Source organism: Rhinolophus sinicus, linkage group LG11 (assembly GCF_036562045.2).
Source record: "Rhinolophus sinicus isolate RSC01 linkage group LG11, ASM3656204v1, whole genome shotgun sequence".
NCBI lineage: Eukaryota > Metazoa > Chordata > Mammalia > Chiroptera > Rhinolophidae > Rhinolophus > Rhinolophus sinicus.
In genome coordinates, this window is record NC_133760.1 from 37,328,022 (window position 1) to 37,341,048 (window position 13,027).

At 37.5% G+C, this 13,027-nt stretch overlaps 1 protein-coding gene across 4 annotated transcripts in view; it reads left to right on the forward strand.

Annotated features, from left to right (window-relative positions):
• Nucleotides 1–13,027, forward strand: part of CDH8 (cadherin 8) — a 324,676-nt gene that overhangs the window by 196,318 nt on the left and 115,331 nt on the right. The gene's annotated exons all lie outside the window — the stretch shown is intronic.

Sequence of the window (13,027 nt, forward strand, 5' to 3'; positions counted from 1 at the left end):
TTGATACTCAAACTGCATGCGAAAAAATGTTAAAATGGTTTCTTTAGGCATAATAACAAAAGCTAGAATGAAATTAAGCAGTGAGAAAGAAACAGTTGGAGTTCAGTGAAATATAATAACTGATTCATAACTAAGGGGTTTATTTCATTACATGGGGCTCTAAATAGCATCTTCACTTGCAGTTGGTTCAAAATTGTATCTCCCTATAAATTTTCCATATAGAGGCTGAAAACCAATGTTTAGCAAAACATTTTTTTATAATGTAAAAGTTCATTTGTGCCTGTTAAATGTGACAAATATGAGGTCAGACAATTAAGTTCGCGAGCTCATCCTAGAAAAAGTGCTGCATACCTCATTGCTGAATGTCACTACGGTCACCTTCGAAGTACTCCCCTTGGGAAGCTATGCACTGATGCCAGTGCCTAGTCTACCCTTCAAAGCAATTTTGGAACTCTTTTTCTGGAATGGCCATCAGAGCTGTCGTCATATTACCCTTCATGTCCTGAATGTCATCCAATATCTTCCTTTCAATATTTCCTTTATCTTCAAGTAAAGAAAGAAGTCATTGGGGGCCAGATCAGGTGAGTAGAGAGGGTGTTCCAATACAGTTATTTGTTTACTGGCTAAAAACTCCCTCATAGACAGTGTCATGTGAGCTGGTGTATTGTTGTGATGCAAGAGCCATGAATTGTTGGCGAAAATTTCAGGTCGTAGAACTTTTTCACGCAGCCTTTTCAGCACTTCCAAATATAGTAAACTTGGTTTACTGTTTTTCCAGTAGGTACAAATTTATAATGAATAATCCCTCTGATGTCAAAAAAGGTTAGCGACATCATTGCAACAAATTCGTGAACAAGGTCATAGATAGACACCGCCTTTCTCCAAGGGCAGCATCTCCCTAACTGCCCTCTAAGGAATGCTATTGGGACTAAAGTCACCATGGCCAGATCAATTGGAACTCAAGTTTCTTTGCACTAGGACTTCACAGAGAAGTTAATTTGCTCGTGTGCACTGCATTCTTTATGAAGGAGAGAATGTAAGCAGAACAATGAGTCATTACACTTGGTGTAGTGTTGCAGCATATCTCGGGTATGGGATGTAAGCAAAGTCACAGAGGCTCCTGTACTGGTCTCTGCTTTAGATTCTAATGCATTGAGCATTGCAAGTATCACAACGCTTCTTCTTATATGTGTGATAGATTATGTATCTTTTTATTACTATAGGAGTCCCCCTGTTTTTTTCTTTCCCTAGAACCTGCTTAAGGGAGGACCCATGACTTTAGTGACTATTACTCTAGGTCGAGGGTCAGCTAACTGTCACCTGTATGCCAAATCCGGCATACCACATTTTTTTTTTTAAATAAAATTTTATTAGAACAGAGCCACCCTCATTTTTTTAGGCCCTACAACTGCAGCATTTAGTTGTGACAGAGGCGGTATATCCTGCAAAGCCTAAAATATTTACTATACAAAAATGGCTGCCACCCCTGCACTAGACTGATGAGGGTTTGAATTTTCATCCGTAATTTGAATAGCTAGCCCCAACTCATTAATTCCAGGATCGTTAATTTTGTATGAGAAACTTCCTAGAGGTAAGATTTTTAAAATATTTATATACCTGTAGCCATCAAAGAAATTCTTTGTATTGGAATCCTGCTATGTATGATGGGAATTGACAGTCATCCCATGCTTGCCTTAGAGCCCTTGGGACCTTAGTCTCATGGGGACCAGGACAGCGTGCACTCATGTTGAATCTATCAGAAAAATCTGGCTTCACTTAGTGTAGATTTTGGGAAAACCTCCATGACGACCACACAGGCTGTGAAAGGACATCCTGAGAAATACCGTGATGTTTACCTTCTTGGAGTGGAAAATTGGTTTCTTGCCCGAATTAATTATGCAACCTTATTTTTCTACCTTCCCCTTCCATTCTTCAGACCTCAGTGATGACTACAGCATAGGGTTTTTGGAATTGAGGCTGGTGACTGCCCTAGCGGAACTCTGGTGTCTGCATTTCAATGAGCCGGCAAATTCTCTGACTCCAGCAGCATTTCCCTATCTAAAAGCACGCGGTGGCATGCTCTGGAATTTCACTTGGGACAGACTTGCTGTAGTATCTTCAACAAATTCTAATATGTATTCTCCAGTGTGAGTGAGAGCCGGTATTCAATGAGTGAGCCTGGAAAAATCTGCGGATCTTTCTTAACGTGTATTAATACAGTGCCCTTCACCTACGCGTAGATCTCCTTTCCACTTCATTACATGAAGTCTCTGAATTACACATATTCGTACTCCCATTAAGCAGATGTGTTCGTGGTTGTTTTCCTCGGAACGAGGTGGAGTTTGAAGTGCACGGTGTTTGTTAGGGACCGCACTTGTGAATGCAAGCAAGGGAACAGGTACCCGAGGAGCAAGGGGAGACTCCAAACTGCATTGCGGTTCTAGCAAAACCTTGGCCCAACCCAGTGGGTCCCTGGGATGAATGCTGATTATCAGAGGAGACGTGCATCATGCCAGAATGGTAGAGCCTTTATTTGTCTGCTTGCTTATTTTTCAGTTTACCTCCACAGAGGAAGCTCTCGGTAAATGAGGCAGAGGGTAAGGAGCAGACAGCTGGAGGCTGTCTACTCTCCTGTGCCTCTGACATCCTTCCTTGAAAGGAAATCTGCACAGCATACTATGGCGACCACAGATAAGCACCCTGAACTTCTTTACTAGTGAAGTAATTTGACTAAATTCACACTGCTAGCCATCTAGCTTTCAAATCTACGTGTTCCCAACACACTGTGGTGGCTTCCTTTAGGCAAATACATACGTGTTCTACATTTGGCAAACACTAAGGTGACAAATTGATTTAGCTGAAATGTTATTAGTGTGGCATGGTAAACCAGGCTAATGATTATCAAAAACTATCAAACTGCATGTATTGATAAAAGATTTTAAAAGACATGATTTGGGGTGGTAAAAATAGTATAAGTGTCTTGAGAGAGAAAAGCAATTTGGAAAGTACTGACATGGTGTTTGAAAGGTTTTTGTTTTGTTTTGTCTTGTTTTGTTTTGTTTGTGTTTTTACTGATTGGTGAAGTTTCTGTCCCCTCTCCGAAACAAAACTTAATTTTTATATTCTGAGAGAAACAAAGATGCTTGTATAGGCTGAGCAGTGTTATCTAACATTATTATACCCAGAAAGCAAAAGAAATCCCCTATTTTGCATCCCAACAAAGGGAGATTGACATCCTTATCTGATGTTCAAATATTTATGGGAGTCATTTCAACCAAGCCTTTATTTTCCTTTATATTTCTACATTATGACTTGATGTATTATGCAACCTTTCGTTTGATAAAGGATGATCAGATTTGACTTAGTGTTGCACAGGAAAACATAATATTGCATATTTTAGCAAGAGAACATGTTAAAAACGGAGAAATGCCATTTTTATCCATTTTATCCATCCAAATGTTTACTAGCTCTATCCTCTGTGTTTCAAGGTAGTTTGCCAGGGAGTGGAATAGTTCTAGTTGAAATGCCTTTCAAATAGGCCTCGGGATACAAATCAAGTTTGGGAAGTCTACTAGGGTATGGAGCTTCATGGTAAATGACGATAAGATTTATAGAAGGCCTTTGACCCCTGTAGTGTCAGAGTTACGGGATATATATTTCATGCGCAAAGGACAACCTTTAGACCTCAATATCCTTTCGAAGTTAGGGATCTGAAATCGGACAAAACAGGTATGGGAAAGGAGTAAGGCCCAGACAAGGTGCAGCTGTGGGTTCTGCTCACTGGCAAAAGAGGAAGCATGTCTGAATCACCTTTATTAAACACCAAGTACAGTACATGGTATTGAGTTTTGCACCTGCTTAAATAGACATGACTAGGTTATAACGTGTAGACAGGTACTGTGTTTAGGGATGAGCATTTAAAATACTTGTATGTGTAAAATACTTTTGTCCTCCCAGAAAAGAAATTACATCTGATTGCACACTGGGAGGTGTGTTGAGGTTATTACTGTTGTTTATTAGACAAGTAAACAAACTACTTTAATATAAATGCATTTCCAGCCCTTAAGAGTTAACAGGCCACATCTCATTTACCTATTAATTCCCTCAGTTACTATAAGCCCTTACTATTTACTAAATGAGCCTGAATGTCCAATTAAAATGTCAAAGTATATATAACTTTATGATATTGTCAAAAAACATCTTTAATATGGTTATGTACTACTCTTTGATCATTTCTTGGGTGTGCTTGTTTTCCATAAACATTTTTTTCTATACAGTAAATGATTTTATGAAATCATTCAATATAGTAAATGACTTTGACCAAAACTGGACAAACTCATATAATCCAATATCACCATCCTCATAGCTATCTAACATTTAGTAAGAGTTTATTATGTGTCAGAAACCATAGTCAGGATAGTATACTTACCTCACTAACTTTACAACTGGGGAAAATGCATATCATCCTCACTGTACAACTACAGACATTGAGAGGACAAGTTATATGAGTTACGTAATTTATGAGGATTAAATGAGAAGCTTGTATACAGAGCTTAGCAGAGATGCTGAAAATTCGGAAGGCCACATAAATGCATTAAGTATATGATTAAATCTTAATTCTGGGTATGTCCTTATGGTCCAGACCGCTAAATAATGATGTGCTTTTTCTATCTCACACCATCTCTATTCTACTGTCCATGTAGCAGCTATCATTTTTGAATCCTTTTAGATAGAGAAAAGGCATCATTGATATGATTGACAGCCCCCAAAAGATGTTTCAGGGAGTTAAAGATACTCTTCACCCTAGATTTCTCCTGACATCTTTAGGTCATCATGGGCCTATGGAGATTCATGGAAATGGGGTGGGATTCCTGTGACCTTGGGGTGAATGGGATCAAAGTCAGCATGGGAGCCTCAGTATAAAAGAGTTTATCCTCACAACTGCTAATGTCCCAGATAGAAAAGCATACACCAGAGGTAAATTTCACAAGTGAAAAAAATAAATTCTTCAGCAGGGTTTTCAAAGTCTTTCATGCCATACTCCTTAATGCCCTTCCCCAACTGAACCTTGAACTTGAACCATAGTATCCTTTGTCAAGGTTTTTAAGGACACTGAACATCTTTCTAACACAGACTTTTATAGTTGCTGTTTCTTTTGATTGGAATAGTTTCGTAATATTTTATACACGTCAGCCCTTCTTTCTTTGTTAATACATCACTGTAAGTTATGAAAAGCTTTATTTATTTTTGTTGTCTTTCTCCACATGTAGGCTCAGTTATATGAGACTAAGGCTATGTTCGTCTTGGCATGTAACACAATGCCTTGTACGTAGGAGATATTCATTAAAGAGTGAATGAAGAAAGGAAGGAAGAGATGAGATGGACAGAAAAGATGAGAAAGGAAACGATAGGATGCTCTTTTGTCAGCTCTTATCTATCACCACACCTAGTTGGATCCTTTAATTTTATAGTTTCTTAAACATACTCAAACTCTCAAGATTTTCTACATACATTTGTTTCTGCTGAGGATGCTGTCTCTACATACTCTACCTGGAAAAATCCTATTCTTCCTTCATGTTCCAAAACAGATGCTACATCTTCTTGGTGCCATCTCTAACCCTGCCTCACCCTTTTCCAGTCACATTTGGTGACCCTTACCCATTGCAATGTAAGTGTGATTCCATTACAGAGCTTGCCACTTTTCATTGTAAGCAATGAGAAAGTCACAACCACTGTGTCCAATAGAGGCATCTTTAGTCAAACACTTAGCATCATTCTTGGCCAAAAGAAGCAGTCATTAAAAATTATTGAAATTAAATACAAGTAATAATTTTAAGTTTAATCCTTTCATAGCGACTAAACCTGTATTCCATTGTTTCAATATTTTCCCATCATATTATATTTAAAACTCTAAGCTACAAATGAATATTTTGAAGACACGGTGCGGGGGGGGGGATTAGAATTTCTCCAAAGGTGTTATGTAAATATTGAAGAATTGATTATGAATCAAATTTTATCTGGGATTCACGCTAAAGAAAAAAACTTTTTTTTTGGTTCCATGGCTGCAGAAAGTTGCTTATGAAATTGTGGTTTCATGATATTATTTTTCTGAGGTATATGTGGAAAAAACTATAAAACAAAATGCACCCTCAGAAAATAGGACCTCATCTGAACTGACAGATTTACAATCTGAGATTCCTATAATTTACCCTAAAAAAAGTAAAAGGTACTTGAGGATGATTGTATCAGGTGAATCAGCTTTATCACTTGGGTGAAAAAATTAAGTTGAAGTACCACATTATGTCTCTCCTCACATGGACACCAGACACCAAAATCTTTCAAATATTTTGCAGCTGTTTTTAAAAATACCTAGCTATTCGACAGAGTGTCTTCTAGAAATAATGATAAATAGTCGTGTAACACCACTTTTAAAAAGCATAAGGACATTTTCAGTACTTCACCTTAACCTGTTTAGGAAGGCAATCTTACTGTTCTCTTTTTTTTAGATGAGAAACTGAGGTTTATATATATATATATATATATATATAAATTGCCTTAAATAGAAGTTAGCAAGAGAGGTGCCATTCCCTGGACAAATTATCAGGTGTTTCACAGATAGTACTGTGGAAAGGATGTAGTTCAGAATAACTGTTATTTATCTGATTATTAAGGTCGTCAGTATAGCAGCTTGTGTGCACTCCAGACCGTAACTTGAAGTTTGCCCATGTTGCACTGAAGACATTGGCAGTGAAAACAGGAAACTTCTTGATATCGGAAACTTGGTTCTGAAAATTCTAGAAGTGTTTTTTACATTGTCACAGACTGATGTTCTTTATTGCAAAGCAGCAAGAAACAGTAATTGAGCAGGTGACATAGGTTCTGTGTACGTATATAGAGTTGGGGGTGAGATTGGGGAGAACCTAGGAGATACTTTGAATGATGAATGAATGAAGGAATGAATGAATGAATGAATATATGTACATGTACTATTTGGATGTTGACAACAAAATATAAGTCATACACACACAGGAGGTGAGTGTTATGTGCCAAATGTTGGTGTGAAATGTAAATAGCTGGGTTGTGTTAGTTGAGGAAACATATTAATCAGGTTAGAGTTTCTATATAACACCAATGGTGGTAGCAGCAATGCAGAAAAAGGTGCTATTTCCCAATATAGTAAGATCCAGGTGTCCATTTTTACCTATTCTCAACCACTGCACCAGTGGTGTGTTCATAAATTTTCTTCTGGTCTCTGCAAGTTACTCTCAATGAGTGAGTTGGTACCATCAGTTTGGGTTCATGATGAGAATCCTGGAGGTTAAATTAGAATCTCCAAATAAGGTGCTAAGCATCTAGTAGGAATTTTCTTGCATCTGTGTAGCCTTCACAAAATACAATGGTGAAGAACTTGGAATTTACTTCTCAGACATTCTACTAGGTTAGAGGACCAGTAGTATTAAAGCAAAGCACGATATTTGTTGGAATAAAATGAGGAAGTTTAAATAGGGCTTCTGTGAACATTGGTTATCAAGGACTTGGCAGTTTCTAAACTATATATCCATTGTACTAGACTAAGAATGTCTATTTCCAAAACTTCCATCATTATAGCATTGATGTTAACATGACCCAAGGAGCCCATTTTCTCACACACCACTTTCCACTGTGTTAATAAGAAGTTTCTTCTTACTGTGGCAGGAAGATGACTCTCCAAAGCATATTCTGCTCTTCTCAAAATGAGATCTTTTCTCTAATGCATCTTAAGTAATTCTGCAAAGGAACAGCAAATCAAATACATGCATATTTTTAAGAAATTAGGATGGAAAGAAACTTCGATACTGGAGATACCAATCCTGTGACTTGTTAGCTATAAATGAGAAGACATTGAGCTTTTCAGTAGGTATAGTAGGAACCAAAATAATTATTATTTTGTCTTTTTTACTCCTTTTCTAGCCCATGTATTCCTTTTTCTCATATTTCCTTAGCACTGTGTTTCACACATCATGACAATCCATGCTCAGAAAATATTTGTACATCATCCTAATAATGTTATTGAGTAACTACAATGCAAAAGTCTAGCCAATGGGATATTAAGATATATAAAATCACACATTCTCTCCTTGTCCTAAAAGCACCAAAGTTTGGCAAATCCTTAACACTAGAATGATAGAAAGGGCATTTTTATGGAAGGGAAGATGAGCAAAGACGGGCCAGGTGCAGAGGGCTCCTCTGGGTGGTGAGGGGTAAGCTAGGAACCCAACGTCGCCTCCCATCTCTTCAGCTCAGAGACCATGCTCTACGGAAATGCCAATAGGAGCAGATATTTCGAAAGAGGTAAAGAGTGGTGCAGACAAACACTGCAGAGACTTTTGGGATATCTTTCCAATGTCACTTGGGAAATTCTGCCTTTCTTGAGGCAACTAAAGGATCTGAAAGATAGTCCTTATTTACATCTTTCCACTTCTGGATTTTCATTTCCATAGTTCCTTGGGCCTGGAAGAGATGGCTTACAGATTGAGAAACTGGCTCCTCCTTGTATTTATTTATTTCTTTATTTGCCTAATGTAGGACTCATGGACTGGACTTACTTTCCCCTACTTACAGAGATAAGGCTATGAGATACCAGTAGTTGCTTAGTTTCAGTGAAATCCCATAGGTGAGATCTCACAGGTGAGATCCCACTGAGGGAGCTCCGCTTTCTCTGGTGTTTCCTGTACTTTACGTGCAGCCATTCAGAAAGATACTGGGAATCCCAGAAAACAGTGTGGCTCCTGGATCTACTTCTGAGACATCTAGACAAAATCATGACACCTTGAGAACTGACATGGTATACTGGATTCTAAAGCTGAAGTGGTCACTCCAGATTTGCTATTTTTAACCCACTCTGTTTTTCTTTGAAATTACTTTCTGTTAACTGGCATAAGAAAAGAGTCTATATCAGAGTTTTATAATTAAGTAATGTCCTTTATTGCTGCCAATGTGGCTGTGTCACAAAGTGGAATCAGTAGGAACAGAGGGGAGAAATTGAGATAATGGAGTGGGTGGTGGCAGCTTCGACGACCAGAGGAAAGCAAGCTGGATCTTTGCAACTGGAGCTGGAGTGGCATAGCGAGGGTGTGTGTTTGTTTGGGGAGGGGCTGTAATGGAGCAAGCACCTTCGAGAACATTCCAGAAATGGTGTGCTTTCAGTTGTTTTTTTTGTGTTTTTTTTTAATGTGGATAATTTTAACTACAATTTAAAAAGCTCATACAGTATTCAATATGAATGAAAGTTAAACATTGTTAATAAACCTTTGAACCTCAATGGTTGGTTCACCAGACAATTTTGGTCAGAAAAGTTAATGGACAAATAAACACCTAAAATGGTGCCAGAGAGGCAGGTATCAGCCTCCCCACTTGCTCCCTCTCCTCAGCTTTATTTTATCACTTAAACTGACATCTTATTTGGGGACAGAGAAGCAAGGAGTAAAAGGAATGCTAGCTTACATCTGAGAAGGGGCCTGGGGACCATCAGTAGAAACCTATTGTTTCCAGATAAGTAATAATCACATTAATTATTTTAAATGTGTGTTTTTATTGAGCACTTATTAGGTGCCAGGCACTGTAATAAGTGCTTTGTGTGCAATATCTCTTTTAAACCTCACAAAACCTATTGTAATTTCCATTTTACAGTTTAGGTAACAAAGGCACAGAGAGCCACTAAATCACACCTAATTGAGTGATTTTTCTGTTATTCATTCTATAAGAAACAAAGGAGAGGAGGAAGGAAGTAGCAAAAGGCCTCGAGCACTATGTTTAGTACACGTTTGGTGTTTAATGTATGCTTGTTTTCTATGTCGAGTCAAGATTTGGGGGCTGTTTAGCAATTCTTGGGAGCTTATATCATAAAGTCTCCTAGGCAATAATATGTGTGAAATGTCTACGTAGGCAGCAAGAGCTTCTTGAAACAGTTGAGGTACATTTGAATCTAAATTTTAAATTAAATTTTTTTTTTTCCCCCATCAATTCCTTCCATTGTGTAATCTTGTAATATTACGACATTCTTACCTCTGATCTTACTAAAGAGCTATATTCATAGCTGATTTTATAAATTCTTATGACTCACCCCATAAAGTCTGTCATGAACTGGAACGTTAAAAAAATGAGAAAAATATTCTAGTCTCTGTTAGTGTTATAGGTGTTAAATAACACCCAAACGTTCTTCCAGTTTTATGCTGTTTATAAACTGTTAAGAAGGGGGCTTCCACCTTCCAAGTAGGGAAGTTTATTAAAGTTTCAGTTAATGGGACTTGGTGACTCTGGTGATGATGGTGACAAGCATATCTTTTTTTTTTTTTTTCCAATTCAGTTATTTTAAAAAAAATGTTTTAAATTAAAATTTATTGGGGTGACAACGGTTAGTAAAGTTACATAGGTTTCAGGTGTACAATTCTGTAATACATCATCTATATATCACATTGTGTCTTCACCACCCAGGAGAAAGTCGAAAACCATGTGATTTCACTGATATGTGGGATATAAAATTGGAAACAGCAAAGGAACAAGACGGACAAATAAAGAAACAAAAATTCATAGACACAGACAATAGTTTAGTGGTTACCAGAAGGTAAGGGCGGAAGGGATGATAGAAGAGGGTAAATGGGATCAAATATATGGTGATGGACAAACATATCTTTAACACCTACAACATACCAGAGACTGATTCATGCTTTATTTTCAGTCTTCACAACCACCTCAAGATATGAGTACTTCATATTTGACCAGTGAAGAAATTGAGGCTCAATGAATATATTAATAATCCCAGAAACAGCTATGTATAAATCATGGAGATAAAATATATTCCAAATTTGAGGTCTGCATGATGCAGATTTGAATAAGGAATTTAACAAACAACTTTTTTATTTATTTATTTTAATAACAACTTCTAAAACCCTATCATTGTTCCTAGTGTCCCTCTAGGCCAGAAGTTCTAGGCAATTACTGGACAGCAATCAAACAGCAAAGGAGCATGGGATTTAGGATGCATGAGTGTCAGTGATTAGACTGCTCTCGTTTACCGTGGCCTTGGGGAAATTGGTTAATGCACAAATGTGTGAAATATCAGCAATGAGATAATAAAATTACTATAACCCAGCAATGCCCGCAAAGTTTATTTATGAATAGGAGGCAGGAAGTGATAATTAATCCTCTGGACGTTTCTTAGTTCTTTTAAGAGTCACAGTGTACAGGATATCTGGAGCAAAACACATGTGTATTCAGTTATTTTACAGTAACACTTGGAATCTCATTGGTCTCATCAACAGTCATTGTTCCCCAGGAGAATGGCAGTTGGTTTTCTTTCCATAATACAGAGACTCAAATGCTTCCCAAGGAGCACTTTCCCAGGCTCAGGATTCTGTTGAGGTTACTGTTAACCCATATAGGCCTCTGGGTTCTTAAATCCTTTCTGAATTTCTCCAATCATTCTGGTGTGGGTGTGGGGTCTGTTTACAAATGCCTGGTGTATTTTAATTTTAATACCAACTTCTAAAACCCTATCATTGTTCCCAGTGTCCCTCTAGGCCAGAAGTTCTAGGCAATTACTGGACAGCAATCAAAGAGCAAAGGAGCGTGGGATTCAGGATGCATGAGTGTCAGTGATTAGACTGCTCTCGTTTACTGTGCAAGGCAGTGTCTTAGTTTTCTTTGCAGCTCAGTCTTTACTAAATCAGGAATTACAAATTCATAATACAAGATATTTCTTTCAAGGAATTTAGCAATAAACTATTGTCAATAAAATTAAGTACTTTTTAATATTATTCCAAACAGTTTAATGATGCTTGTCTTTGGTGGGGAAGATTTAACAGGGATGCCTTTTTTTAATGGTATTTACATCTGATATAAAGGACATGAATACTATTATATTTCTAATGAAAACGAAATAGCTAAAATGAGGAAGGAATTATTCATATTTTTATCTATCTATCTATCTATTTATCTATCTATCTATCTTTCCATCTATCTGTTAATCCATCAGACTTCACAAGTACATATAGACACAAATAAGCAGATGCACATAAGTAAGTAGAGATGCATAAATGCATAAATATATACTGTTTCCAATGAAATCCACTAAAATAGTAACAGTACAAATCTACAGGCAGAAAATTATGGGGAATTTATTTTTTCTTCATTTTCTTATAACATAGTCTAAACTTGATTATATAATACATGTTCCTAAAAAGACGTATACAAGAAAAAATGCTCAGCACCAATAGCCATGAACCATGTTTCATATTTAGGGTCAATGAGTATCAATGAATAAAGAGCTTTCACGTGTACTTCCTAGGAGGCCATCTCAACCGTAAAGGCTTCCTTCAGCCCTCCCTCCTAGAATGGAATTATGCATGACCTTGTTTTAATGTGGGCTGCTATGGATATGGAATATCCCAGACTGGGGAGTTTAGGCAACAGAAATCTGTTTCTCACACTTCTGGAGGCTGGCAAGTCCAAGGTCAAGGCACCTGCAGATTCAGAGTCTGGTGAGAGTCCACCTCCTGGTTTGCAGATGGCTGCCTTCTTGTTGTAGTCTCACTGACAGAGCAGAGACTGGTACTGTGTCCTCCCTTTTTTCCCATACGGGAATTAATCCCATTGTCAGAGCTCCAAACTCATGACCTAATCTCACCCTGATTATCTCCCAACGGCCTCACTTAAAAAATACTATCACATTAGGAGTTAGAATCTTAACATATGAATTTTCAGGGAGGTACAAATATTCAGTCAGCACCACCCTTCTTTGGGCCTCCATTGCATCCTGTTCATTTCACTGCTTATTTATGGTCCATTTTATTTTTCCTAATTATGGCTTGTGTTCCTTAAGACATATACCTTATGGTGTATGGAATTTCACAAGCACAGATCTGGGTGTTTAAAATGGATATTGATATGTGCTGTGGAAAAATAATTCCCATGTAATTTGGATATGAAACATTTGGCTCCTGACAAAAAACAGCATAATGTTGTCTTATCTGAAAGTTTTCTCAATATA